This window comes from Phalangium opilio, unplaced genomic scaffold (genome assembly GCF_054372755.1).
Source record: "Phalangium opilio isolate 3A_F unplaced genomic scaffold, DU_Popi_V2 ptg000082l_1, whole genome shotgun sequence".
NCBI lineage: Eukaryota > Metazoa > Arthropoda > Arachnida > Opiliones > Phalangiidae > Phalangium > Phalangium opilio.
Window position 1 is genome coordinate 17,098,590 of NW_028324189.1, and position 23,958 is coordinate 17,122,547.

The 23,958-nt window shown below is 38.2% G+C and overlaps 51 pseudogenes; all 51 read right to left on the bottom strand.

The window, feature by feature from the left end:
* Positions 1 to 115: 115 nt before the first annotated feature.
* LOC149653185 (5S ribosomal RNA) lies at positions 116 to 234 on the bottom strand (annotated as a pseudogene).
* A 601-nt stretch (positions 235 to 835) lies between these two features.
* On the bottom strand, positions 836 to 954 carry LOC149653186 (5S ribosomal RNA; annotated as a pseudogene).
* Positions 955 to 1,317: 363 nt separating this feature from the next.
* On the bottom strand, positions 1,318 to 1,436 carry LOC149653187 (5S ribosomal RNA; annotated as a pseudogene).
* Positions 1,437 to 2,037: 601 nt separating this feature from the next.
* Positions 2,038 to 2,156, bottom strand: LOC149653188 (5S ribosomal RNA; annotated as a pseudogene).
* Positions 2,157 to 2,279: 123 nt separating this feature from the next.
* On the bottom strand, positions 2,280 to 2,382 carry LOC149653189 (5S ribosomal RNA; annotated as a pseudogene).
* Positions 2,383 to 2,519: 137 nt separating this feature from the next.
* Positions 2,520 to 2,638, bottom strand: LOC149653190 (5S ribosomal RNA; annotated as a pseudogene).
* A 362-nt stretch (positions 2,639 to 3,000) lies between these two features.
* On the bottom strand, positions 3,001 to 3,119 carry LOC149653191 (5S ribosomal RNA; annotated as a pseudogene).
* Positions 3,120 to 3,720: 601 nt separating this feature from the next.
* LOC149653192 (5S ribosomal RNA) lies at positions 3,721 to 3,839 on the bottom strand (annotated as a pseudogene).
* Positions 3,840 to 3,962: 123 nt separating this feature from the next.
* LOC149653193 (5S ribosomal RNA) lies at positions 3,963 to 4,065 on the bottom strand (annotated as a pseudogene).
* Positions 4,066 to 4,202: 137 nt separating this feature from the next.
* On the bottom strand, positions 4,203 to 4,321 carry LOC149653194 (5S ribosomal RNA; annotated as a pseudogene).
* Positions 4,322 to 4,922: 601 nt separating this feature from the next.
* Positions 4,923 to 5,041, bottom strand: LOC149653195 (5S ribosomal RNA; annotated as a pseudogene).
* A 122-nt stretch (positions 5,042 to 5,163) lies between these two features.
* LOC149653196 (5S ribosomal RNA) lies at positions 5,164 to 5,266 on the bottom strand (annotated as a pseudogene).
* A 137-nt stretch (positions 5,267 to 5,403) lies between these two features.
* LOC149653197 (5S ribosomal RNA) lies at positions 5,404 to 5,522 on the bottom strand (annotated as a pseudogene).
* Positions 5,523 to 6,123: 601 nt separating this feature from the next.
* Positions 6,124 to 6,242, bottom strand: LOC149653198 (5S ribosomal RNA; annotated as a pseudogene).
* Positions 6,243 to 6,379: 137 nt separating this feature from the next.
* On the bottom strand, positions 6,380 to 6,498 carry LOC149653199 (5S ribosomal RNA; annotated as a pseudogene).
* A 360-nt stretch (positions 6,499 to 6,858) lies between these two features.
* Positions 6,859 to 6,977, bottom strand: LOC149653200 (5S ribosomal RNA; annotated as a pseudogene).
* Positions 6,978 to 7,098: 121 nt separating this feature from the next.
* Positions 7,099 to 7,217, bottom strand: LOC149653201 (5S ribosomal RNA; annotated as a pseudogene).
* Positions 7,218 to 7,340: 123 nt separating this feature from the next.
* LOC149653202 (5S ribosomal RNA) lies at positions 7,341 to 7,443 on the bottom strand (annotated as a pseudogene).
* Positions 7,444 to 7,580: 137 nt separating this feature from the next.
* Positions 7,581 to 7,699, bottom strand: LOC149653203 (5S ribosomal RNA; annotated as a pseudogene).
* A 601-nt stretch (positions 7,700 to 8,300) lies between these two features.
* Positions 8,301 to 8,419, bottom strand: LOC149653204 (5S ribosomal RNA; annotated as a pseudogene).
* A 137-nt stretch (positions 8,420 to 8,556) lies between these two features.
* Positions 8,557 to 8,675, bottom strand: LOC149653205 (5S ribosomal RNA; annotated as a pseudogene).
* A 599-nt stretch (positions 8,676 to 9,274) lies between these two features.
* On the bottom strand, positions 9,275 to 9,393 carry LOC149653206 (5S ribosomal RNA; annotated as a pseudogene).
* Positions 9,394 to 11,657: 2,264 nt separating this feature from the next.
* LOC149653207 (5S ribosomal RNA) lies at positions 11,658 to 11,776 on the bottom strand (annotated as a pseudogene).
* A 123-nt stretch (positions 11,777 to 11,899) lies between these two features.
* LOC149653208 (5S ribosomal RNA) lies at positions 11,900 to 12,002 on the bottom strand (annotated as a pseudogene).
* A 137-nt stretch (positions 12,003 to 12,139) lies between these two features.
* On the bottom strand, positions 12,140 to 12,258 carry LOC149653209 (5S ribosomal RNA; annotated as a pseudogene).
* Positions 12,259 to 12,620: 362 nt separating this feature from the next.
* On the bottom strand, positions 12,621 to 12,739 carry LOC149653210 (5S ribosomal RNA; annotated as a pseudogene).
* A 599-nt stretch (positions 12,740 to 13,338) lies between these two features.
* Positions 13,339 to 13,457, bottom strand: LOC149653211 (5S ribosomal RNA; annotated as a pseudogene).
* Positions 13,458 to 13,579: 122 nt separating this feature from the next.
* On the bottom strand, positions 13,580 to 13,698 carry LOC149653212 (5S ribosomal RNA; annotated as a pseudogene).
* Positions 13,699 to 14,074: 376 nt separating this feature from the next.
* LOC149653213 (5S ribosomal RNA) lies at positions 14,075 to 14,193 on the bottom strand (annotated as a pseudogene).
* Positions 14,194 to 14,330: 137 nt separating this feature from the next.
* LOC149653214 (5S ribosomal RNA) lies at positions 14,331 to 14,449 on the bottom strand (annotated as a pseudogene).
* Positions 14,450 to 15,287: 838 nt separating this feature from the next.
* LOC149653215 (5S ribosomal RNA) lies at positions 15,288 to 15,406 on the bottom strand (annotated as a pseudogene).
* A 122-nt stretch (positions 15,407 to 15,528) lies between these two features.
* On the bottom strand, positions 15,529 to 15,647 carry LOC149653216 (5S ribosomal RNA; annotated as a pseudogene).
* Positions 15,648 to 15,770: 123 nt separating this feature from the next.
* Positions 15,771 to 15,873, bottom strand: LOC149653217 (5S ribosomal RNA; annotated as a pseudogene).
* Positions 15,874 to 16,010: 137 nt separating this feature from the next.
* LOC149653218 (5S ribosomal RNA) lies at positions 16,011 to 16,129 on the bottom strand (annotated as a pseudogene).
* A 361-nt stretch (positions 16,130 to 16,490) lies between these two features.
* Positions 16,491 to 16,609, bottom strand: LOC149653219 (5S ribosomal RNA; annotated as a pseudogene).
* Positions 16,610 to 16,746: 137 nt separating this feature from the next.
* Positions 16,747 to 16,865, bottom strand: LOC149653220 (5S ribosomal RNA; annotated as a pseudogene).
* Positions 16,866 to 17,002: 137 nt separating this feature from the next.
* LOC149653221 (5S ribosomal RNA) lies at positions 17,003 to 17,121 on the bottom strand (annotated as a pseudogene).
* Positions 17,122 to 17,720: 599 nt separating this feature from the next.
* LOC149653222 (5S ribosomal RNA) lies at positions 17,721 to 17,839 on the bottom strand (annotated as a pseudogene).
* A 598-nt stretch (positions 17,840 to 18,437) lies between these two features.
* LOC149653223 (5S ribosomal RNA) lies at positions 18,438 to 18,556 on the bottom strand (annotated as a pseudogene).
* A 361-nt stretch (positions 18,557 to 18,917) lies between these two features.
* LOC149653224 (5S ribosomal RNA) lies at positions 18,918 to 19,036 on the bottom strand (annotated as a pseudogene).
* A 136-nt stretch (positions 19,037 to 19,172) lies between these two features.
* Positions 19,173 to 19,291, bottom strand: LOC149653225 (5S ribosomal RNA; annotated as a pseudogene).
* Positions 19,292 to 19,890: 599 nt separating this feature from the next.
* LOC149653226 (5S ribosomal RNA) lies at positions 19,891 to 20,009 on the bottom strand (annotated as a pseudogene).
* Positions 20,010 to 20,607: 598 nt separating this feature from the next.
* On the bottom strand, positions 20,608 to 20,726 carry LOC149653227 (5S ribosomal RNA; annotated as a pseudogene).
* Positions 20,727 to 21,323: 597 nt separating this feature from the next.
* LOC149653228 (5S ribosomal RNA) lies at positions 21,324 to 21,442 on the bottom strand (annotated as a pseudogene).
* Positions 21,443 to 21,575: 133 nt separating this feature from the next.
* On the bottom strand, positions 21,576 to 21,694 carry LOC149653229 (5S ribosomal RNA; annotated as a pseudogene).
* A 137-nt stretch (positions 21,695 to 21,831) lies between these two features.
* On the bottom strand, positions 21,832 to 21,950 carry LOC149653230 (5S ribosomal RNA; annotated as a pseudogene).
* Positions 21,951 to 22,087: 137 nt separating this feature from the next.
* On the bottom strand, positions 22,088 to 22,206 carry LOC149653231 (5S ribosomal RNA; annotated as a pseudogene).
* Positions 22,207 to 22,805: 599 nt separating this feature from the next.
* On the bottom strand, positions 22,806 to 22,924 carry LOC149653232 (5S ribosomal RNA; annotated as a pseudogene).
* Positions 22,925 to 23,285: 361 nt separating this feature from the next.
* LOC149653233 (5S ribosomal RNA) lies at positions 23,286 to 23,404 on the bottom strand (annotated as a pseudogene).
* Positions 23,405 to 23,541: 137 nt separating this feature from the next.
* LOC149653234 (5S ribosomal RNA) lies at positions 23,542 to 23,660 on the bottom strand (annotated as a pseudogene).
* Positions 23,661 to 23,797: 137 nt separating this feature from the next.
* Positions 23,798 to 23,916, bottom strand: LOC149653235 (5S ribosomal RNA; annotated as a pseudogene).
* Between the last annotated feature and the right edge of the window lie 42 nt (positions 23,917 to 23,958).

The following is a 23,958-nucleotide window of genomic DNA, read 5'->3' on the forward strand; positions in this document are numbered from 1 at the left end:
AATTTAAATTAAGTGAGACAAATTAACCTTCATCATTTTAAAATAATAACAAAAAGAAAACCTGTTTGCTTTTTACATATCTATTAAAATTTAAAAGAGGAAAAAAAAGTGAAAAAACCAACTGCACGCAGTGTTCCTAAGTGGTATCCCTCCCAAGTAATGACTGCGCTCGACGCTGCTTAACTTCGGTTATCGGACGAGAACCGGTGTATTCAGCGTGATATGGCCGTTGCCGAGAATGCTAGTTAATAATTTGAATTTTATTAACTTTCTTCTTTATAAAACAATAACAAAAAGAAGATATGTTTGCTTTTTTCATATCTGGTGGAATTTAAAAGAGGAAACAAAAGTGAAAAAGCAAACGGCACGAAGTATTCCCAAGTACTGTATGCGCTCGACGCTGCTAACGTCGGCGATCGGACGAGAACCGGTGTTCTCAGCGTGATATGGCCGTTGCCGAGAGTGCTAGATAATAATTCGAATTTAAATTAAGTGAGACAAATTAACTTTCTTCTTTATAAAACAATAACAAAAAGAAAATATGTTTGCTTTTTTCATATCTGGTGGAATTTAAAAGAGGAAACAAAAGTGAAAAAGCAAACGGCACGCAGTATTCCCAAGTACTGTATGCGCTCGACGCTGCTTTACTTCGGTGATCGGACGTGAACCAGTGTTTTCAGCGTGATATGGCCGTTGCCGAGAGTGCTAGTTAATAATTCGAATTTAAATTAAGTGAGACAAATTAACCTTCATCATTTTAAAACAATAACAAAAAGAAAACGTGTTTGCTTTTTTCATATCTCTTAAAATTTAAAAGAGGAAAAAAAAGTGAAAAAGCCAACGGCACGCAGTGTTCCTAAGTGGTATCCCTCCCAAGTAATGACTGCGCTCGACGCTGCTTAACTTCGGTTATCGGTCGAGAACCGGTGTATTCAGCGTGATATGGCCGTTGCCGAGAGTGCTAGTTAATAATTTGAATTTTATTAACTTTCATCATTATAAAACATTAACAAAAAAGAAGATATGTTTGCTTTTTTCATATCTGATGGAATTTGAAAGAGGAAACAAAAGTGAAAAAGCCAACGGCACGCAGTATTCCCAAGTACTGTATGCGCTCGACGCTGCGTAACTTCGGTGATCGGACGTGAACCGGTGTTTTCAACGTGATATGGCCGTTGCCGAGAGTACTAGTTAATAATTCGAATTTAAATTAAGTGAGACAAATTAACCTTCATCATTTTAAAACAATAACAAAAAGAAAACCTGTTTGCTTTTTACATATCTATTAAAATTTAAAAGAGGAAAAAAAAGTGAAAAAACCAACTGCACGCAGTGTTCCTAAGTGGTATCCCTCCCAAGTAATGACTGCGCTCGACGCTGCTTAACTTCGGTTATCGGACGAGAACCGGTGTATTCAGCGTGATATGGCCGTTGCCGAGAATGCTAGTTAATAATTTGAATTTTATTAACTTTCTTCTTTATAAAACAATAACAAAAAGAAGATATGTTTGCTTTTTTCATATCTGGTGGAATTTAAAAGAGGAAACAAAAGTGAAAAAGCAAACGGCACGAAGTATTCCCAAGTACTGTATGCGCTCGACGCTGCTAACGTCGGCGATCGGACGAGAACCGGTGTTCTCAGCGTGATATGGCCGTTGCCGAGAGTGCTAGATAATAATTCGAATTTAAATTAAGTGAGACAAATTAACTTTCTTCTTTATAAAACAATAACAAAAAGAAAATATGTTTGCTTTTTTCATATCTGGTGGAATTTAAAAGAGGAAACAAAAGTGAAAAAGCAAACGGCACGCAGTATTCCCAAGTACTGTATGCGCTCGACGCTGCTTTACTTCGGTGATCGGACGTGAACCAGTGTTTTCAGCGTGATATGGCCGTTGCCGAGAGTGCTAGTTAATAATTCGAATTTAAATTAAGTGAGACAAATTAACCTTCATCATTTTAAAACAATAACAAAAAGAAAACCTGTTTGCTTTTTACATATCTATTAAAATTTAAAAGAGGAAAAAAAAGTGAAAAAACCAACTGCACGCAGTGTTCCTAAGTGGTATCCCTCCCAAGTAATGACTGCGCTCGACGCTGCTTAACTTCGGTTATCGGTCGAGAACCGGTGTATTCAGCGTGATATGGCCGTTGCCGAGAGTGCTAGTTAATAATTTGAATTTTATTAACTTTCATCATTATAAAACATTAACAAAAAAGAAGATATGTTTGCTTTTTTCATATCTGATGGAATTTGAAAGAGGAAACAAAAGTGAAAGAGCCAACGGCACGCAGTATTCCCAAGTACTGTATGCGCTCGACGCTGCTTAACTTCGGTGATCGGACGTGAACCGGTGTTTTCAGCGTGATATGGCCGTTGCCGAGAGTACTAGTTAATAATTCGAATTTAAATTAAGTGAGACAAATTAACCTTCATCATTTTAAAACAATAACAAAAAGAAAACCTGTTTGCTTTTTACATATCTATTAAAATTTAAAAGAGAAAAAAAAAGTGAAAAAACCAACTGCACGCAGTGTTCCTAAGTGGTATCCCTCCCAAGTAATGACTGCGCTCGACGCTGCTTAACTTCGGTTATCGGACGAGAACCGGTGTATTCAGCGTGATATGGCCGTTGCCGAGAATGCTAGTTAATAATTTGAATTTTATTAACTTTCTTCTTTATAAAACAATAACAAAAAGAAGATATGTTTGCTTTTTTCATATCTGGTGGAATTTAAAAGAGGAAACAAAAGTGAAAAAGCAAACGGCACGAAGTATTCCCAAGTACTGTATGCGCTCGACGCTGCTTTACTTCGGTGATCGGACGTGAACCGGTGTTTTCAGCGTGATATGGCCGTTGCCGAGAGTGCTAGTTAATAATTCGAATATAAATTAAGTGAGACAAATTAACCTTCATCATTTTAAAACAATAACAAAAAGAAAACGTGTTTGCTTTTTTCATATCTATTAAAATTAAAAAGAGGAAAAAAAAGTGAAAAAGCCAACGGCACGCAGTGTTCCTAAGTGGTCTCCCTCCCAAGTAATGACTGCGCTCGACGCTGCTTAGCTTCGGTTATCGGACGAGAATCGGTGTATTCAGCGTGATATGGCCGTTGCCGATAGTGCTAGTTAATAATTTGAATTTAATTAACTTTCATCTTTATAAAACAATAACAAAAAGAAGATATGTTTGCTTTTTTCATATCTGGTGGAATTTGAAAGAGGAAACAAAAGTGAAAAAGCAAACGGCACGCAGTATTCCCAAGTACTGACTGCGCTCGACGCTGCTAACGTCGGCGATCGGACGAGAACCGGTGTTCTCAGCGTGATATGGCCGTTGCCGAGAGTGCTAGATAATAATTCGAATTTAAATTAAGTGAGACAAATTAACTTTCTTCTTTATAAAACAATAACAAAAAGAAAAAATGTTTGCTTTTTTCATATCTGGTGGAATTTAAAAGAGGAAACAAAAGTGAAAAAGCAAACGGCACGCAGTATTCCCAAGTACTGTATGCGCTCGACGCTGCTTTACTTCGGTGATCGGACGTGAACCAGTGTTTTCAGCGTGATATGGCCGTTGCCGAGAGTGCTAGTTAATAATTCGAATTTAAATTAAGTGAGACAAATTAACCTTCATCATTTTAAAACAATAACAAAAAGAAAAAGTGTTTGCTTTTTTCATATCTCTTAAAATTTAAAAGAGGAAAAAAAAGTGAAAAAGCCAACGGCACGCAGTGTTCCTAAGTGGTATCCCTCCCAAGTAATGACTGCGCTCGACGCTGCTTAACTTCGGTTATCGGTCGAGAACCGGTGTATTCAGCGTGATATGGCCGTTGCCGAGAGTGCTAGTTAATAATTTGAATTTTATTAACTTTCATCATTATAAAACATTAACAAAAAAGAAGATATGTTTGCTTTTTTCATATCTGATGGAATTTGAAAGAGGAAACAAAAGTGAAAGAGCCAACGGCACGCAGTATTCCCAAGTACTGTATGCGCTCGACGCTAATTAACTTCGGTGATCGGACGTGAACCGGTGTTTTCAGCGTGATATGGCCGTTGCCGAGAGTACTAGTTAATAATTCGAATTTAAATTAAGTGAGACAAATTAACCTTCATCATTTTAAAACAATAACAAAAAGAAAACGTGTTTGCTTTTTTCATATCTATTAAAATTTAAAAGAGGAAAAAAAAGTGAAAAAGCCAACGGCACGCAGTGTTCCTAAGTGGTCTCCCTCCCAAGTAATGACTGCGCTCGACGCTGCTTAGCTTCGGTTATCGGACGAGAATCGGTGTATTCAGCGTGATATGGCCGTTGCCGATAGTGCTAGTTAATAATTTGAATTTAATTAACTTTCATCTTTATAAAACAATAACAAAAAGAAGATATGTTTGCTTTTTTCATATCTGGTGGAATTTGAAAGAGGAAACAAAAGTGAAAAAGCAAACGGCACGCAGTATTCCCAAGTACTGACTGCGCTCGACGCTGCTAACGTCGGCGATCGGACGAGAACCGGTGTTCTCAGCGTGATATGGCCGTTGCCGAGAGTGCTAGATAATAATTCGAATTTAAATTAAGTGAGACAAATTAACTTTCTTCTTTATAAAACAATAACAAAAAGAAAAAATGTTTGCTTTTTTCATATCTGGTGGAATTTAAAAGAGGAAACAAAAGTGAAAAAGCAAACGGCACGCAGTATTCCCAAGTACTGTATGCGCTCGACGCTGCTTTACTTCGGTGATCGGACGTGAACCAGTGTTTTCAGCGTGATATGGCCGTTGCCGAGAGTGCTAGTTAATAATTCGAATTTAAATTAAGTGAGACAAATTAACCTTCATCATTTTAAAACAATAACAAAAAGAAAACCTGTTTGCTTTTTACATATCTATTAAAATTTAAAAGAGGAAAAAAAAGTGAAAAAACCAACTGCACTCAGTGTTCCTAAGTGGTATCCCTCCCAAGTAATGACTGCGCTCGACGCTGCTTAACTTCGGTTATCGGACGAGAACCGGTGTATTCAGCGTGATATGGCCGTTGCCGAGAATGCTAGTTAATAATTTGAATTTTATTAACTTTCTTCTTTATAAAACAATAACAAAAAGAAGATATGTTTGCTTTTTTCATATCTGGTGGAATTTGAAAGAGGAAACAAAAGTGAAAAAGCCAACGGCACGCAGTATTCCCAAGTACTGTATGCGCTCGACGCTGCTTAACTTCGGTGATCGGACGTGAACCGGTGTTTTCAGCGTGATATGGCCGTTGCCGAGAGTACTAGTTAATAATTCGAATTTAAATTAAGTGAGACAAATTAACCTTCATCATTTTAAAACAATAACAAAAAGAAAACCTGTTTGCTTTTTTCATATCTATTAAAATTTAAAAGAGGAAAAAAAAGTGAAAAAGCCAACGGCACGCAGTGTTCCTAAGTGGTCTCCCTCCCAAGTAATGACTGCGCTCGACGCTGCTTAGCTTCGGTTATCGGACGAGAATCGGTGTATTCAGCGTGATATTGCCGTTGCCGAGAGTGCTAGTTAATAATTTGAATTTAATTAACTTTCATCTTTATAAAACAATAACAAAAAGAAGATATGTTTGCTTTTTTTCATATCTGGTGGAATTTGAAAGAGGAAACAAAAGTGAAAAAGCAAACGGCACGCAGTATTCCCAAGTACTGACTGCGCTCGACGCTGCTAACGTCGGCGATCGGACGAGAACCGGTGTTCTCAGCGTGATATGGCCGTTGCCGAGAGTGCTAGATAATAATTCGAATTTAAATTAAGTGAGACAAATTAACTTTCTTCTTTATAAAACAATAACAAAAAGAAAATATGTTTGCTTTTTTCATATCTGGTGGAATTTAAAAGAGGAAACAAAAGTGAAAAAGCAAACGGCACGCAGTATTCCCAAGTACTGTATGCGCTCGACGCTGCTTTACTTCGGTGATCGGACGTGAACCAGTGTTTTCAGCGTGATATGGCCGTTGCCGAGAGTGCTAGTTAATAATTCGAATTTAAATTAAGTGAGACAAATTAACCTTCATCATTTTAAAACAATAACAAAAAGAAAACGTGTTTGCTTTTTTCATATCTCTTAAAATTTAAAAGAGGAAAAAAAGTGAAAAAATCAACGGCACGCAGTGTTCCTAAGTGGTATCCCTCCCAAGTAATGACTGCGCTCGACGCTGCTTAACTTCGGTTATCGGTCGAGAACCGGTGTATTCAGCGTGATATGGCCGTTGCCGAGAGTGCTAGATAATAATTCGAATTTAAATTAAGTGAGACAAATTAACCTTCATCTTTTTCAAACAATAACAAAAAGAAAATATGTTTGCTTTTTTCATATCTATTGGAATTTAAAAGAGGAAAAAAAAGTGAAAAAGCTAACGGCACGCAGTGTTCCTAAGTGGTCGCCCTCCCAAGTACTGACTGCGCTCGACGCTGCTTAACTTCGGTTATCGGACGAGAACCGGTGTATCCAGCGTGATATGGCCGTTGCCGAGAGTGCTAGTTAATAATTTGAATATAATTAACTTTCATCTTTATAAAACAAAAACAAAAAGAAGATATGTTTGCTTTTTTCATATCGGGTGGAATTAAAAGAGGAAACAAAAGTGAAAAAGCCAACGGTACGCAGTATTCCCAAGTACTGACTGCGCTCGACGCTGCTAACGTCGGCGGTCGGACGAGAACCGGTGTTCTCAGCGTGATATGGTCGTTGCCGAGAGTGCTAGTTAATAATTCGAATATAAATTAAGTGAGACAAATTAACCTTCATCATTTTAAAACAATAACAAAAAGAAAACCTGTTTGCTTTTTTCATATCTATTAAAATTTAAAAGAGGAAAAAAAAGTGAAAAAGCCAACGGCACGCAGTGTTCCTAAGTGGTCTCCCTCCCAAGTAATGACTGCGTTCGACGCTGCTCAACTTCGGTGATCGGACGAGAACCGGTGTATTCAGCGTGTTATGACCGTTGCCGAGAGTGCTAGTTAATAATTTGAATTAAATCACTTTCATCTTTATAAAACAATAACAAAAAGAAGATATGTTTGCTTTTTTCATATCTGGTGGAATTTAAAAGAGGAAACAAAAGTGAAAAAACAAACGGCACGCAGTGTTCCTAAGTGGTCTCCCTCCCAAGAAGTGACTGCGCTCGACGCTGCTTAACTTCGGTTATCGGACGAGAACCGGTGTATTCAGCGTGATATGGCCGTTGCCGAGAGTGCTAGTTAATAATTTGAATTTAATTAACTTTCATCATTATAAAACATTAACAAAAAAGAAGATATGTTTGCTTTTTTCATATCTGGTGGAATTTGAAAGAGGAAACAAAAGTGAAAAAGCCAACGGCACGCAGTATTCCCAAGTACTGTATGCGCTCGACGCTGCTTAACTTCGGTGATCGGACGTGAACCGGTGTTTTCAGCGTGATATGGCCGTTGCCGAGAGTACTAGTTAATAATTCGAATTTAAATTAAGTGAGACAAATTAACCTTCATCATTTTAAAACAATAACAAAAAGAAAACCTGTTTGCTTTTTTCATATCTATTAAAATTTAAAAGAGGAAAAAAAAGTGAAAAAGCCAACGGCACGCAGTGTTCCTAAGTGGTCTCCCTCCCAAGTAATGACTGCGCTCGACGCTGCTTAGCTTCGGTTATCGGACGAGAATCGGTGTATTCAGCGTGATATTGCCGTTGCCAAGAGTGCTAGTTAATAATTTGAATTTAATTAACTTTCATCTTTATAAAACAATAACAAAAAGAAGATATGTTTGCTTTTTTTCATATCTGGTGGAATTTGTAAGAGGAAACAAAAGTGAAAAAGCAAACGGCACGCAGTATTCCCAAGTACTGACTGCGCTCGACGCTGCTAACGTCGGCGATCGGACGAGAACCGGTGTTCTCAGCGTGATATGGCCGTTGCCGAGAGTGCTAGATAATAATTCGAATTTAAATTAAGTGAGACAAATTAACTTTCTTCTTTATAAAACAATAACAAAAAGAAAATATGTTTGCTTTTTTCATATCTGGTGGAATTTAAAAGAGGAAACAAAAGTGAAAAAGCAAACGGCACGCAGTATTCCCAAGTACTGTATGCGCTCGACGCTGCTTTACTTCGGTGATCGGACGTGAACCAGTGTTTTCAGCGTGATATGGCCGTTGCCGAGAGTGCTAGTTAATAATTCGAATTTAAATTAAGTGAGACAAATTAACCTTCATCATTTTAAAACAATAACAAAAAGAAAACGTGTTTGCTTTTTTCATATCTCTTAAAATTTAAAAGAGGAAAAAAAGTGAAAAAGCCAACGGCACGCAGTGTTCCTAAGTGGTATCCCTCCCAAGTAATGACTGCGCTCGACGCTGCTTAACTTCGGTTATCGGTCGAGAACCGGTGTATTCAGCGTGATATGGCCGTTGCCGAGAGTGCTAGATAATAATTCGAATTTAAATTAAGTGAGACAAATTAACCTTCATCTTTTTCAAACAATAACAAAAAGAAAATATGTTTGCTTTTTTCATATCTATTGGAATTTAAAAGAGGAAAAAAAAGTGAAAAAGCTAACGGCACGCAGTGTTCCTAAGTGGTCGCCCTCCCAAGTACTGACTGCGCTCGACGCTGCTTAACTTCGGTTATCGGACGAGAACCGGTGTATCCAGCGTGATATGGCCGTTGCCGAGAGTGCTAGTTAATAATTTGAATATAATTAACTTTCATCTTTATAAAACAAAAACAAAAAGAAGATATGTTTGCTTTTTTCATATCGGGTGGAATTTAAAAGAGGAAACAAAAGGGAAAAACAAACGGCACGCAGTATTCCCAAGTGCTGTATGCGCTCGACGCTGCTTAACTTCGGTGATCGGACGTGAACCGGTGTTTTCAGCGTGATATGGCCGTTGTCGAGAGTGCTAGTTAATAATTCGAATTTAAATTAAGTGAGACAAATTAACCTTCATCTTTATAAAACAATAACAAAAAAAAGATATGTTTGCTTTTTTCATATCGGGTGGAATTAAAAGAGGAAACAAAAGTGAAAAAGCCAACGGTACGCAGTATTCCCAAGTACTGACTGCGCTCGACGCTGCTAACGTCGGCGGTCGGACGAGAACCGGTGTTCTCAGCGTGATATGGTCGTTGCCGAGAGTGCTAGTTAATAATTCGAATTTAAATTAAGTGAGACAAATTAACCTTCATCATTTTAAAACAATAACAAAAAGAAAACCTGTTTGCTTTTTTCATATCTATTAAAATTTAAAAGAGGAAAAAAAAGTGAAAAAGCCAACGGCACGCAGTGTTCCTAAGTGGTCTCCCTCCCAAGTAATGACTGCGTTCGACGCTGCTCAACTTCGGTGATCGGACGAGAACCGGTGTATTCAGCGTGTTATGACCGTTGCCGAGAGTGCTAGTTAATAATTTGAATTAAATCAACTTTCATCTTTATAAAACAATAACAAAAAGAAGATATGTTTGCTTTTTACCTCTCCGTGTGACGTAGTCCAGGAGAGGTTCTGTAACGGCCGTGTCTGTCTGTCTGTTTGTCTGTCTGTGTGTCTGTGTGTCTGTCTGTCCGTTGTTACACCCACGTGACCGTGTTCGCAGTTTGCGTATCGGAGCAAACGTGTTCCCAATTTCCGGACCGCATTGACAGTTCACAGAAATTTGGAAAATTGTATTTCTCTCCGTGGGCTACTCTATACTTGAGTTCTCACACCAACATGTTTGGTATTCGTCCATCCCATATGAACACCAGTCTGGTACTTTTCTGGCTTCCACCACCACCATCTTCTATTCGTTGTCAATCCCACATAGACACCAATCTGTATCATTGGCTTCTAACACCACCATCCACTGGTCTTCCGTCTATTCCACGTAGACACCAATCTGTATCATTGGCTTCTAACACCACCATCCACTGGTCTTCCGTCTATTCCACATAGACACCAATCTGTCTCATTGGCTTCTACTCCATTATCATCGTTTGGTTTTAGGATATACGCGGCGATCAGCTAGGGTTACGAGAAACGTCTAGCCTCCCTAAGGTGGGATCGCCACCAAAGGTTTTCGCAATCGCGCTTTTTCCTTACTATTATAATGTAAACGAGTCGTATATATACCCCAAAATTTGAAGAAAGTGGGCAAGAGGGGTACCCTTCACTTTAAACGTCAATATTAGCAAAGTTTGAGATGATAATAGGTATAACGTTATTTTAAACGATTTAACTATTATTAATGTTAATTATTGAAGATTAAAATAATTAAAAATAATTATATTTATTTAAATATTAAAGATAAACCTCTCGTGCAAAGAGAGAGATTATCATCGCCTCCTATATCTGCCAAGGCCCGTGCATGCGATATATTTCATTCATTGCCTCCTATATCTATCAAGGCCCGTACATTGCCATATATTTTTCAAAACAACAACCAAAATGGGAAGCTCCTCTCAGAAACATAATAATTTCTTTTCTCTGTATATGAAATGAAAATATGGATAATATTGCGCTCCTTTTTTAATGGTATGAATCCTTGCCTGTCTATTAATATTTTACGTAGTAGTAATACGTTTTTAGCGAAGTCTAGAGAGGATAAACATAAGCGAGATTGTTTCGGAAAAAAATACTGCTTCCACTAATGGGTTTATACTCCTTGTTACTCTTGTTGTCTGTGTGTGTCCGTCCATTGTTACACTAGTGCGTCGCGTTAGCAGTTCGCCTTGTGTTGATGTGTTAAGAAATCATACAGAACCTTAATATTCCCTTTTTCCATAATATAAAGTGAATATGTGGAAGTATTTTTCGTAATTATGATGCATTTAGTACTTTTGTAGCTTTAAAGCTCCGTTTCATTTTGATATTCCAAAGATTTTTTTAATATTGTTATTTGAAATGGCTGTTTATATATTGCTTAAGCTATACTACATCTGTATATAGAATAATCCTTGGTTTAGTGATTTCATGAAGAAAACTAAGCCCTAGACTCCGGCGCGTATAACAAGTATTATCCGCAATAGGCTTAGTGAAACAAAGAGTAAATAATTGAGGCCTGAGGTGAAGTAAACTTTTGGCATTGATTTTCGTGTCTTAAATGAACAGACATCAACGGTTCAGAGTGAGCCGAAAGTTAAATACACTCTTAAATAATAATAATAAGGTTAGTAAAAGGGCTAATGGTAAACGGGTAGTAACTACAGGCTTATTATTCTCTTTATGGTGCGCATTGATTATTAGTGCGTCTAGCTACAATTTAGCTTTGGTGTTATTTAACGTTAACATTCATATTGGCAAACTAAGAATATTGTTGAGGTGAGACGAGACGATAGTATTTACACTGCAAACCAGTTGTGAATGTAGCTTTCAGAATATAGGGTAAACAACTGAAGCGTAGACTTCATTTCCTGTTCATTTCCCCATTGACTGATTTCCATGTGTCCAAGATTTATCCTTATTGGATGTAAAATGTCGTCTGCTTTACTGTACATTCGCTATGTTTGGAATACTGCTTCAATATTTCGTAAATTTTTACTTCAAAAACGTGAAATAATTCATATCTAGGTAAATACGTTTGTAGTAGTAGACCTCTTGACACGGAGAGGTAATATTTTGGTTTTCCCAACTTGTTTCATATCTGGTGGAATTTAAAAGAGGAAACAAAAGTGAAAAAAAAAACGGCACGCAGTGTTCCTAAGTGGTCTCCCTCCCAAGAAGTGACTGCGCTCGACGCTGCTTAACTTCGGTTATCGGACGAGAACCGGTGTATTCAGCGTGATATGGCCGTTGCCGAGAGTGCTAGTTAATAATTTGAATTTAATTAACTTTCATCATTATAAAACATTAACAAAAAAGAAGATATGTTTGCTTTTTTCATATCTGGTGGAATTTGAAAGAGGAAACAAAAGTGAAAAAGCCAACGGCACGCAGTATTCCCAAGTACTGTATGCGCTCGACGCTGCTTAACTTCGGTGATCGGACGTGAACCGGTGTTTTCAGCGTGATATGGCCGTTGCCGAGAGTACTAGTTAATAATTCGAATTTAAATTAAGTGAGACAAATTAACCTTCATCATTTTAAAACAATAACAAAAAGAAAACCTGTTTGCTTTTTTCATATCTATTAAAATTTAAAAGAGGAAAAAAAAGTGAAAAAGCCAACGGCACGCAGTGTTCCTAAGTGGTCTCCCTCCCAAGTAATGACTGCGCTCGACGCAGCTTAGCTTCGGTTATCGGACGAGAATCGGTGTATTCAGCGTGATATTGCCGTTGCCGAGAGTGCTAGTTAATAATTTGAATTTAATTAACTTTCATCTTTATAAAACAATAACAAAAAGAAGATATGTTTGCTTTTTTTCATATCTGGTGGAATTTGAAAGAGGAAACAAAAGTGAAAAAGCAAACGGCACGCAGTATTCCCAAGTACTGACTGCGCTCGACGCTGCTAACGTCGGCGATCGGACGAGAACCGGTGTTCTCAGCGTGATATGGCCGTTGCCGAGAGTGCTAGATAATAATTCGAATTTAAATTAAGTGAGACAAATTAACTTTCTTCTTTATTAAACAATAACAAAAAGAAAATATGTTTGCTTTTTTCATATCTGGTGGAATTTAAAAGAGGAAAAAAAAGTGAAAAAGCTAACGGCACGCAGTGTTCCTAAGTGGTCGCCCTCCCAAGTACTGACTGCGCTCGACGCTGCTTAACTTCGGTTATCGGACGAGAACCGGTGTATCCAGCGTGATATGGCCGTTGCCGAGAGTGCTAGTTAATAATTTGAATATAATTAACTTTCATCTTTATAAAACAAAAACAAAAAGAAGATATGTTTGCTTTTTTCATATCGGGTGGAATTTAAAAGAGGAAACAAAAGGGAAAAACAAACGGCACGCAGTATTCCCAAGTGCTGTATGCGCTCGACGCTGCTTAACTTCGGTGATCGGACGTGAACCGGTGTTTTCAGCGTGATATGGCCGTTGTCGAGAGTGCTAGTTAATAATTCGAATTTAAATTAAGTGAGACAAATTAACCTTCATCTTTATAAAACAATAACAAAAAGAAGATATGTTTGCTTTTTTCATATCGGGTGGAATTAAAAGAGGAAACAAAAGTGAAAAAGCCAACGGTACGCAGTATTCCCAAGTACTGACTGCGCTCGACGCTGCTAACGTCGGCGGTCGGACGAGAACCGGTGTTCTCAGCGTGATATGGTCGTTGCCGAGAGTGCTAGTTAATAATTCGAATTTAAATTAAGTGAGACAAATTAACCTTCATCATTTTAAAACAATAACAAAAAGAAAACCTGTTTGCTTTTTTCATATCTATTAAAATTTAAAAGAGGAAAAAAAAGTGAAAAAGCCAACGGCTCGCAGTGTTCCTAAGTGGTCTCCCTCCCAAGTAATGACTGCGTTCGACGCTGCTCAACTTCGGTGATCGGACGAGAACCGGTGTATTCAGCGTGTTATGACCGTTGCCGAGAGTGCTAGTTAATAATTTGAATTAAATCAACTTTCATCTTTATAAAACAATAACAAAAAGAAGATATGTTTGCTTTTTTCATATCTGGTGGAATTTAAAAGAGGAAACAAAAGTGAAAAAACAAACGGCACGCAGTGTTCCTAAGTGGTCTCCCTCCCAAGAAGTGACTGCGCTCGACGCTGCTTAACTTCGGTTATCGGACGAGAACCGGTGTATTCAGCGTGATATGGCCGTTGCCGAGAGTGCTAGATAATAATTCGAATTTAAATTAAGTGAGAAAAATTAACTTTCTTCTTTATTAAACAATAACAAAAAGAAAATATGTTTGCTTTTTTCATATCTGGTGGAATTTAAAAGAGGAAACAAAAGTGAAAAAGCAAACGGCACGCAGTATTCCCAAGTACTGTATGCGCTCGACGCTGCTTTACTTCGGTGATCGGACGTGAACCAGTGTTTTCAGCGTGATATGGCCGTTGCCGAGAGTGCTAGTTAATAATTCGAATTTAAATTAAGTGAGACAAATTAACCTTCATCATTTTAAAACAATAACAAAAAGAAAACGTGTTTGCTTTTTTCATATCTCTTAAAATTTAAAAGAGGAAAAAAAGTGAAAAAGCCAACGGCACGCAGTGTTCCTAAGTGGTATCCCTCCCAAGTAATGACTGCGCTCGACGCTGCTTAACTTCGGTTATCGGTCGAGAACCGGTGTATTCAGCGTGATATTGCCGTTGCCGAGAGTGCTAGATAATAATTCGAATTTAAATTAAGTGAGACAAATTAACCTTCATCTTTTTCAAACAATAACAAAAAGAAAATATGTTTGCTTTTTTCATATCTATTGGAATTTAAAAGAGGAAAAAAAAGTGAAAAAGCTAACGGCACGCAGTGTTCCTAAGTGGTCGCCCTCCCAAGTACTGACTGCGCTCGACGCTGCTTAACTTCGGTTATCGGACGAGAACCGGTGTATCCAGCGTGATATGGCCGTTGCCGAGAGTGCTAGTTAATAATTTGAATATAATTAACTTTCATCTTTATAAAACAAAAACAAAAAGAAGATATGTTTGCTTTTTTCATATCGGGTGGAATTTAAAAGAGGAAACAAAAGGGAAAAACAAACGGCACGCAGTATTCCCAAGTGCTGTATGCGCTCGACGCTGCTTAACTTCGGTGATCGGACGTGAACCGGTGTTTTCAGCGTGATATGGCCGTTGTCGAGAGTGCTAGTTAATAATTCGAATTTAAATTAAGTGAGACAAATTAACCTTCATCTTTATTAAACAAAAACAAAAAGAAGATATGTTTGCTTTTTTCATATCGGGTGGAATTTAAAAGAGGAAACAAAAGGGAAAAACAAACGGCACGCAGTATTCCCAAGTGCTGTATGCGCTCGACGCTGCTTAACTTCGGTGATCGGACGTGAACCGGTGTTTTCAGCGTGATATGGCCGTTGTCGAGAGTGCTAGTTAATAATTCGAATTTAAATTAAGTGAGACAAATTAACCTTCATCTTTATTAAACAATAACAAAAAGAAGATATGTTTGCTTTTTTCATATCGGGTGGAATTAAAAGAGGAAACAAAAGTGAAAAAGCCAACGGTACGCAGTATTCCCAAGTACTGACTGCGCTCGACGCTGCTAACGTCGGCGGTCGGACGAGAACCGGTGTTCTCAGCGTGATATGGTCGTTGCCGAGAGTGCTAGTTAATAATTCGAATTTAAATTAAGTGAGACAAATTAACCTTCATCATTTTAAAACAATAACAAAAAGAAAACCTGTTTGCTTTTTTCATATCTATTAAAATTTAAAAGAGGAAAAAAAAGTGAAAAAGCCAACGGCTCGCAGTGTTCCTAAGTGGTCTCCCTCCCAAGTAATGACTGCGTTCGACGCTGCTCAACTTCGGTGATCGGACGAGAACCGGTGTATTCAGCGTGTTATGACCGTTGCCGAGAGTGCTAGTTAATAATTTGAATTAAATCAACTTTCATCTTTATAAAACAATAACAAAAAGAAGATATGTTTGCTTTTTTCATATCTGGTGGAATTTAAAAGAGGAAACAAAAGTGAAAAAACAAACGGCACGCAGTGTTCCTAAGTGGTCTCCCTCCCAAGAAGTGACTGCGCTCGACGCTGCTTAACTTCGGTTATCGGACGAGAACCGGTGTATTCAGCGTGATATGGCCGTTGCCGAGAGTGCTAGTTAATAATTTGAATTTAATTAACGTTCATCATTATAAAACATTAACAAAAAAGAAGATATGTTTGCTTTTTTCATATCTGGTGGAATTTGAAAGAGGAAACAAAAGTGAAAAAGCCAACGGCACGCAGTATTCCCAAGTACTGTATGCGCTCGACGCTGCTTAACTTCGGTGATCGGACGTGAACCGGTGTTTTCAGCGTGATATGGCCGTTGCCGAGAGTACTAGTTAATAATTCGAATTTAAATTAAGTGAGACAAATTAACCTTCATCATTTTAAAACAATAACAAAAAGAAAACCTGTTTGCTTTTTTCATATCTATTAAAATTTAAAAGAGGAAAAAAAAGTGAAAAAGCCAACGGCACGCAGTGTTCCTAAGTGGTCTCCCTCCCAAGTAATGACTGCGCTCGACGCTGCTTAGCTTCGGTTATCGGACGAGAATCGGTGTATTCAGCGTGATATGGCCGTTGCCGAGAGTGCTAGTTAATAATTTGAATTTAATTAACTTTCATCTTTATAAAACAATAACAAAAAGAAGATATGTTTGCTTTTTTCATATCTGGTGGAATTTGAAAGAGGAAACAAAAGTGAAAAAGCAAACGGCACGCAGTATTCCCAAGTACTGACTGCGCTCGACGCTGCTAACGTCGGCGATCGGACGAGAACCGGTGTTCTCAGCGTGATATGGCCGTTGCCGAGAGTGCTAGATAATAATTCGAATTTAAATTAAGTGAGACAAATTAACTTTCTTCTTTATAAAACAATAACAAAAAGAAAATATGTTTGCTTTTTTCATATCTATTAAAATTTAAAAGAGGAAAAAAAAGTGAAAAAACCAACTGCACGCAGTGTTCCTAAGTGGTATCCCTCCCAAGTAATGACTGCGCTCGACGCTGCTTAACTTCGGTTATCGGACGAGAACCGGTGTATTCAGCGTGATATGGCCGTTGCCGAGAGTGCTAGATAATAATTCGAATTTAAATTAAGTGAGACAAATTAACCTTCATCTTTTTCAAACAATAACAAAAAGAAAATATGTTTGCTTTTTTCATATCTATTGGAATTTAAAAGAGGAAAAAAAAGTGAAAAAGCTAACGGCACGCAGTGTTCCTAAGTGGTCTGCCTCCCAAGTAATGACTGCGCTCGACGCTGCTTAACTTCGGTTATCGGTCGAGAACCGGTGTATTCAGCGTGATATGGCCGTTGCCGAGAGTGCTAGATAATAATTCGAATTTAAATTAAGTGAGACAAATTAACCTTCATCTTTTTCAAACAATAACAAAAAGAAAATATGTTTGCTTTTTTCATATCTATTGGAATTTAAAAGAGGAAAAAAAAGTGAAAAAGCTAACGGCACGCAGTGTTCCTAAGTGGTCGCCCTCCCAAGTACTGACTGCGCTCGACGCTGCTTAACTTCGGTTATCGGACGAGAACCGGTGTATCCAGCGTGATATGGCCGTTGCCGAGAGTGCTAGTTAATAATTTGAATATAATTAACTTTCATCTTTATAAAACAAAAACAAAAAGAAGATATGTTTGCTTTTTTCATATCGGGTGGAATTTAAAAGAGGAAACAAAAGGGAAAAACAAACGGCACGCAGTATTCCCAAGTGCTGTATGCGCTCGACGCTGCGTAACTTCGGTGATCGGACGTGAACCGGTGTTTTCAGCGTGATATGGCCGTTGTCGAGAGTGCTAGTTAATTATTCGAATTTAAATTAAGTGAGACAAATTAACCTTCATCTTTATAAAACAATAACAAAAAGAAGATATGTTTGCTTTTTTCATATCGGGTGGAATTAAAAGAGGAAACAAAAGTGAAAATGCCAACGGTACGCAGTATTCCCAAGTACTGACTGCGCTCGACGCTGCTAACGTCGGCAGTCGGACGAGAACCGGTGTTCTCAGCGTGATATGGTCGTTGCCGAGAGTGCTAGTTAATAATTCGAATTTAAATTAAGTGAGACAAATTAACCTTCATCATTTTAAAACAATAACAAAAAGAAAACCTGTTTGCTTTTTTCATATCTATTAAAATTTAAAAGAGGAAAAAAAAGTGAAAAAGCCAACGGCACGCAGTGTTCCTAAGTGGTCTCCCTCCCAAGTAATGACTGCGTTCGACGCTGCTCAACTTCGGTGATCGGACGAGAACCGGTGTATTCAGCGTGTTATGACCGTTGCCGAGAGTGCTAGTTAATAATTTGAATTAAATCAACTTTAATCTTTATAAAACAATAACAAAAAGAAGATATGTTTGCTTTTTTCATATCGGGTGGAATTTAAAAGAGGAAACAAAAGTGAAAAAGCAACGGCACGCAGTATTCCCAAGTACTGACTGCGCTCGACGCTGCTAACGTCGGCGATCGGACGAGAACCGGTGTTCTCAGCGTGATATGGCCGTTGCCGAGAGTGCTAGTTAAAAATTCGAATTTAAATTAAGTGAGACAAATTAACCTTCATCTTTATAAAACAATAACAAAAAGAAGATATGTTTGCTTTTTCATATCGGGTGGAATTTAAAAGAGGAAACAAAAGTGAAAAAGCCAACGGCTCGCAGTATTCCCAAGTACTGACTGCGCTCGACGCTGCTAACGTCGGCGATCGGACGAGAACCGGTGTTCTCAGCGTGATATGGCCGTTGCCGAGAGTGCTAGATAATAATTCGAATTTAAATTAAGTGAGACAAATTAACTTTCTTCTTTATAAAACAATAACAAAAAGAAAATATGTTTGCTTTTTTCATATCTATTAAAATTTAAAAGAGGAAAAAAAAGTGAAAAAACCAACTGCACGCATTGTTCCTAAGTGGTATCCCTCCCAAGTAATGACTGCGCTCGACGCTGCTTAACTTCGGTTATCGGACGAGAACCGGTGTATTCAGCGTGATATGGCCGTTGCCGAGAATGCTAGTTAATAATTTGAATTTTATTAACTTTCTTCTTTATAAAACAATAACAAAAAGAAGATATGTTTGCTTTTTTCATATCTGGTGGAATTTAAAAGAGGAAACAAAAGTGAAAAAGCAAACGGCACGCAGTATTCCCAAGTACTGTATGCGCTCGACGCTGCTTTACTTCGGTGATCGGACGTGAACCAGTGTTTTCAGCGTGATATGGCCGTTGCCGAGAGTGCTAGTTAATAATTCGAATTTAAATTAAGTGAGACAAATTAACCTTCATCATTTTAAAACAATAACAAAAAGAAAACGTGTTTGCTTTTTTCATATCTCTTAAAATTTAAAAGAGGAAAAAAAGTGAAAAAGCCAACGGCACGCAGTGTTCCTAAGTGGTATCCCTCCCAAGTAATGACTGCGCTCGACGCTGCTTAACTTCGGTTATCGGTCGAGAACCGGTGTATTCAGCGTGATATGGCCGTTGCCGAGAGTGCTAGATAATAATTCGAATTTAAATTAAGTGAGACAAATTAACCTTCATCTTTTTCAAACAATAACAAAAAGAAAATATGTTTGCTTTTTTCATATCTATTGGAATTTAAAAGAGGAAAAAAAGTGAAAAAGCTAACGGCACGCAGTGTTCCTAAGTGGTCGCCCTCCCAAGTACTGACTGCGCTCGACGCTGCTTAACTTCGGTTATCGGACGAGAACCGGTGTATCCAGCGTGATATGGCCGTTGCCGAGAGTGCTAGTTAATAATTTGAATATAATTAACTTTCATCTTTATAAAACAAAAACAAAAAGAAGATATGTTTGCTTTTTTCATATCGGGTGGAATTTAAAAGAGGAAACAAAAGGGAAAAACAAACGGCACGCAGTATTCCCAAGTGCTGTATGCGCTCGACGCTGCTTAACTTCGGTGATCGGACGTGAACCGGTGTTTTCAGCGTGATATGGCCGTTGTCGAGAGTGCTAGTTAATTATTCGAATTTAAATTAAGTGAGACAAATTAACCTTCATCTTTATAAAACAATAACAAAAAGAAGATATGTTTGCTTTTTTCATATCGGGTGGAATTAAAAGAGGAAACAAAAGTGAAAAAGCCAACGGTACGCAGTATTCCCAAGTACTGACTGCGCTCGACGCTGCTAACGTCGGCGGTCGGACGAGAACCGGTGTTCTCAGCGTGATATGGTCGTTGCCGAGAGTGCTAGTTAATAATTCGAATTTAAATTAAGTGAGACAAATTAACCTTCATCATTTTAAAACAATAACAAAAAGAAAACCTGTTTGCTTTTTTCATATCTATTAAAATTTAAAAGAGGAAAAAAAAGTGAAAAAGCCAACGGCACGCAGTGTTCCTAAGTGGTCTCCCTCCCAAGTAATGACTGCGTTCGACGCTGCTCAACTTCGGTGATCGGACGAGAACCGGTGTATTCAGCGTGTTATGACCGTTGCCGAGAGTGCTAGTTAATAATTTGAATTAAATCAACTTTCATCTTTATAAAACAATAACAAAAAGAAGATATGTTTGCTTTTTTCATATCGGGTGGAATTTAAAAGAGGAAACAAAAGTGAAAAAGCAACGGCACGCAGTATTCCCAAGTACTGACTGCGCTCGACGCTGCTAACGTCGGCGATCGGACGAGAACCGGTGTTCTCAGCGTAATATGGCCGTTGCCGAGAGTGCTAGTTAAAAATTCGAATTTAAATTAAGTGAGACAAATTAACCTTCATCTTTATAAAACAATAACAAAAAGAAGATATGTTTGCTTTTTCATATCGGGTGGAATTTAAAAGAGGAAACAAAAGTGAAAAAGCCAACGGCTCGCAGTATTCCCAAGTACTGACTGCGCTCGACGCTGCTAACGTCGGCGATCGGACGAGAACCGGTGTTCTCAGCGTGATATGGCCGTTGCCGAGAGTGCTAGATAATAATTCGAATTTAAATTAAGTGAGACAAATTAACCTTCATCTTTTTAAAACAATAACAAAAAGAAAATATGTTTGCTTTTTTCATATCTATTGGAATTTAAAAGAGGAAAAAAAAGTGAAAAAGCTAACGGCACGCAGTGTTCCTAAGTGGTCGCCCTCCCCAATACTGACTGCGCTCGACGCTGCTTAACTTCGGTTATCGTACGAGAACCGGTGTATTCAGCGTGTTATGGCCGTTTGCCGATAGTGCTAGTAAATAATTTGAATTAAATTAACTTTCATCTTTATAAAACAATAACAAAAAGAAGATATGTGTGCTTTTTTCAAATCGGGTGGAATTTAAAAGAGGAAACAAAAGTGAAAAACCAACGGCACGCAGTATTCCCAAGTACTGACTGCGCTCGACGCTGCTAACGTCGGCGATCGGACGAGAACCGGTGTTCTCAGCGTGATATTGCCGTTGCCGAGAGTGCTAGTTAAAAATTCGAATTTAAATTAAGTGAGACAAATTAACCTTCATCTTTATAAAACAATAACAAAAAGACAATATGTTTGCTTTTTTCATATCGGGTGGAATTTAAAAGAGGAAACAAAAGTGAAAAAGCCAACGGCACGCAGTATTCCCAAGTAGTGACTGCGCTCGACGCTGCTAACGTCGGCGATCGGACGAGAACCGGTGTTCTCAGCGTGATATGGCCGTTGCCGAGAGTGCTAGTTAATAATTCGAATTTAAATTAAGTGAGACAAATTAACCTTCATCATTTTAAAACAATAACAAAAAAACATGTTTGCTTTTTTCATATCTATTAAAATTTAAAAGAGGAAAAAAAAGTGAAAAAGCCAACGGCACGCAGTGTTCCTAAGTGGTCTCCCTCCCAAGTACTGACTGCGCTCGACGCTGCTGAACTTCGGTGATCGGACGAGAACCGGTGTTCTCAGCGTGATATGGTCGTTGCCGAGAGTGCTAGTTAATAATTCGAATTTAAATTAAGTGAGACAAATTAACCATCATATTAAAACAATAACAAAATGAAAACATGTTTGCTTTTTTCATATCTATTAAAATTTAAAAGAGGAAAAAAAGTGAAAAAGCCAACGGCACGCAGTGTTCCTAAGTGGTATCCCTCCCAAGTAATGACTGCGCTCGACGCTGCTTAACTTCGGTTATCGGTCGAGAACCGGTGTATTCAGCGTGATATGGCCGTTGCCGAGAGTGCTAGATAATAATTCGAATTTAAATTAAGTGAGACAAATTAACCTTCATCTTTTTCAAACAATAACAAAAAGAAAATATGTTTGCTTTTTTCATATCTATTGGAATTTAAAAGAGGAAAAAAAAGTGAAAAAGCTAACGGCACGCAGTGTTCCTAAGTGGTCTGCCTCCCAAGTAATGACTGCGCTCGACGCTGCTTAACTTCGGTTATCGGTCGAGAACCGGTGTATTCAGCGTGATATGGCCGTTGCCGAGAGTGCTAGATAATAATTCGAATTTAAATTAAGTGAGACAAATTAACCTTCATCTTTTTCAAACAATAACAAAAAGAAAATATGTGTGCTTTTTTCATATCTATTGGAATTTAAAAGAGGAAAAAAAAGTGAAAAAGCTAACGGCACGCAGTGTTCCTAAGTGGTCGCCCTCCCAAGTACTGACTGCGCTCGACGCTGCTTAACTTCGGTTATCGGACGAGAACCGGTGTATCCAGCGTGATATGGCCGTTGCCGAGAGTGCTAGTTAATAATTTGAATATAATTAACTTTCATCTTTATAAAACAAAAACAAAAAGAAGATATGTTTGCTTTTTTCATATCGGGTGGAATTTAAAAGAGGAAACAAAGGGGAAAAACAAACGGCACGCAGTATTCCCAAGTGCTGTATGCGCTCGACGCTGCTTAACTTCGGTGATCGGACGTGAACCGGTGTTTTCAGCGTGATATGGCCGTTGTCGAGAGTGCTAGTTAATTATTCGAATTTAAATTAAGTGAGACAAATTAACCTTCATCTTTATAAAACAATAACAAAAAGAAGATATGTTTGCTTTTTTCATATCGGGTGGAATTAAAAGAGGAAACAAAAGTGAAAAAGCCAACGGTACGCAGTATTCCCAAGTACTGACTGCGCTCGACGCTGCTAACGTCGGCGGTCGGACGAGAACCGGTGTTCTCAGCGTGATATGGTCGTTGCCGAGAGTGCTAGTTAATAATTCGAATTTAAATTAAGTGAGACAAATTAACCTTCATCATTTTAAAACAATAACAAAAAGAAAACCTGTTTGCTTTTTTCATATCTATTAAAATTTAAAAGAGGAAAAAAAAGTGAAAAAGCCAACGGCACGCAGTGTTCCTAAGTGGTCTCCCTCCCAAGTAATGACTGCGTTCGTCGCTGCTCAACTTCGGTTATCGGACGAGAACCGGTGTATTCAGCGTGATATGGCCGTTGCCGAGAATGCTAGTTAATAATTTGAATTTTATTAACTTTCTTCTTTATAAAACAATAACAAAAAGAAGATATGTTTGCTTTTTTCATATCTGGTGGAATTTAAAAGAGGAAACAAAAGTGAAAAAGCAAACGGCACGCAGTATTCCCAAGTACTGTATGCGCTCGACGCTGCTTTACTTCGGTGATCGGACGTGAACCAGTGTTTTCAGCGTGATATGGCCGTTGCCGAGAGTGCTAGTTAATAATTCGAATTTAAATTAAGTGAGACAAATTAACCTTCATCATTTTAAAACAATAACAAAAAGAAAACGTGTTTGCTTTTTTCATATCTCTTAAAATTTAAAAGAGGAAAAAAAGTGAAAAAGCCAACGGCACGCAGTGTTCCTAAGTGGTATCCCTCCCAAGTAATGACTGCGCTCGACGCTGCTTAACTTCGGTTATCGGTCGAGAACCGGTGTATTCAGCGTGATATGGCCGTTGCCGAGAGTGCTAGATAATAATTCGAATTTAAATTAAGTGAGACAAATTAACCTTCATCTTTTTCAAACAATAACAAAAAGAAAATATGTTTGCTTTTTTCATATCTATTGGAATTTAAAAGAGGAAAAAAAAGTGAAAAAGCTAACGGCACGCAGTGTTCCTAAGTGGTCTGCCTCCCAAGTAATGACTGCGCTCGACGCTGCTTAACTTCGGTTATCGGTCGAGAACCGGTGTATTCAGCGTGATATGGCCGTTGCCGAGAGTGCTAGATAATAATTCGAATTTAAATTAAGTGAGACAAATTAACCTTCATCTTTTTCAAACAATAACAAAAAGACAATATGTTTGCTTTTTTCATATCTATTGGAATTTAAAAGAGGAAAAAAAAGTGAAAAAGCTAACGGCACGCAGTGTTCCTAAGTGGTCGCCCTCCCAAGTACTGACTGCGCTCGACGCTGCTTAACTTCGGTTATCGGACGAGAACCGGTGTATCCAGCGTGATATGGCCGTTGCCGAGAGTGCTAGTTAATAATTTGAATATAATTAACTTTCATCT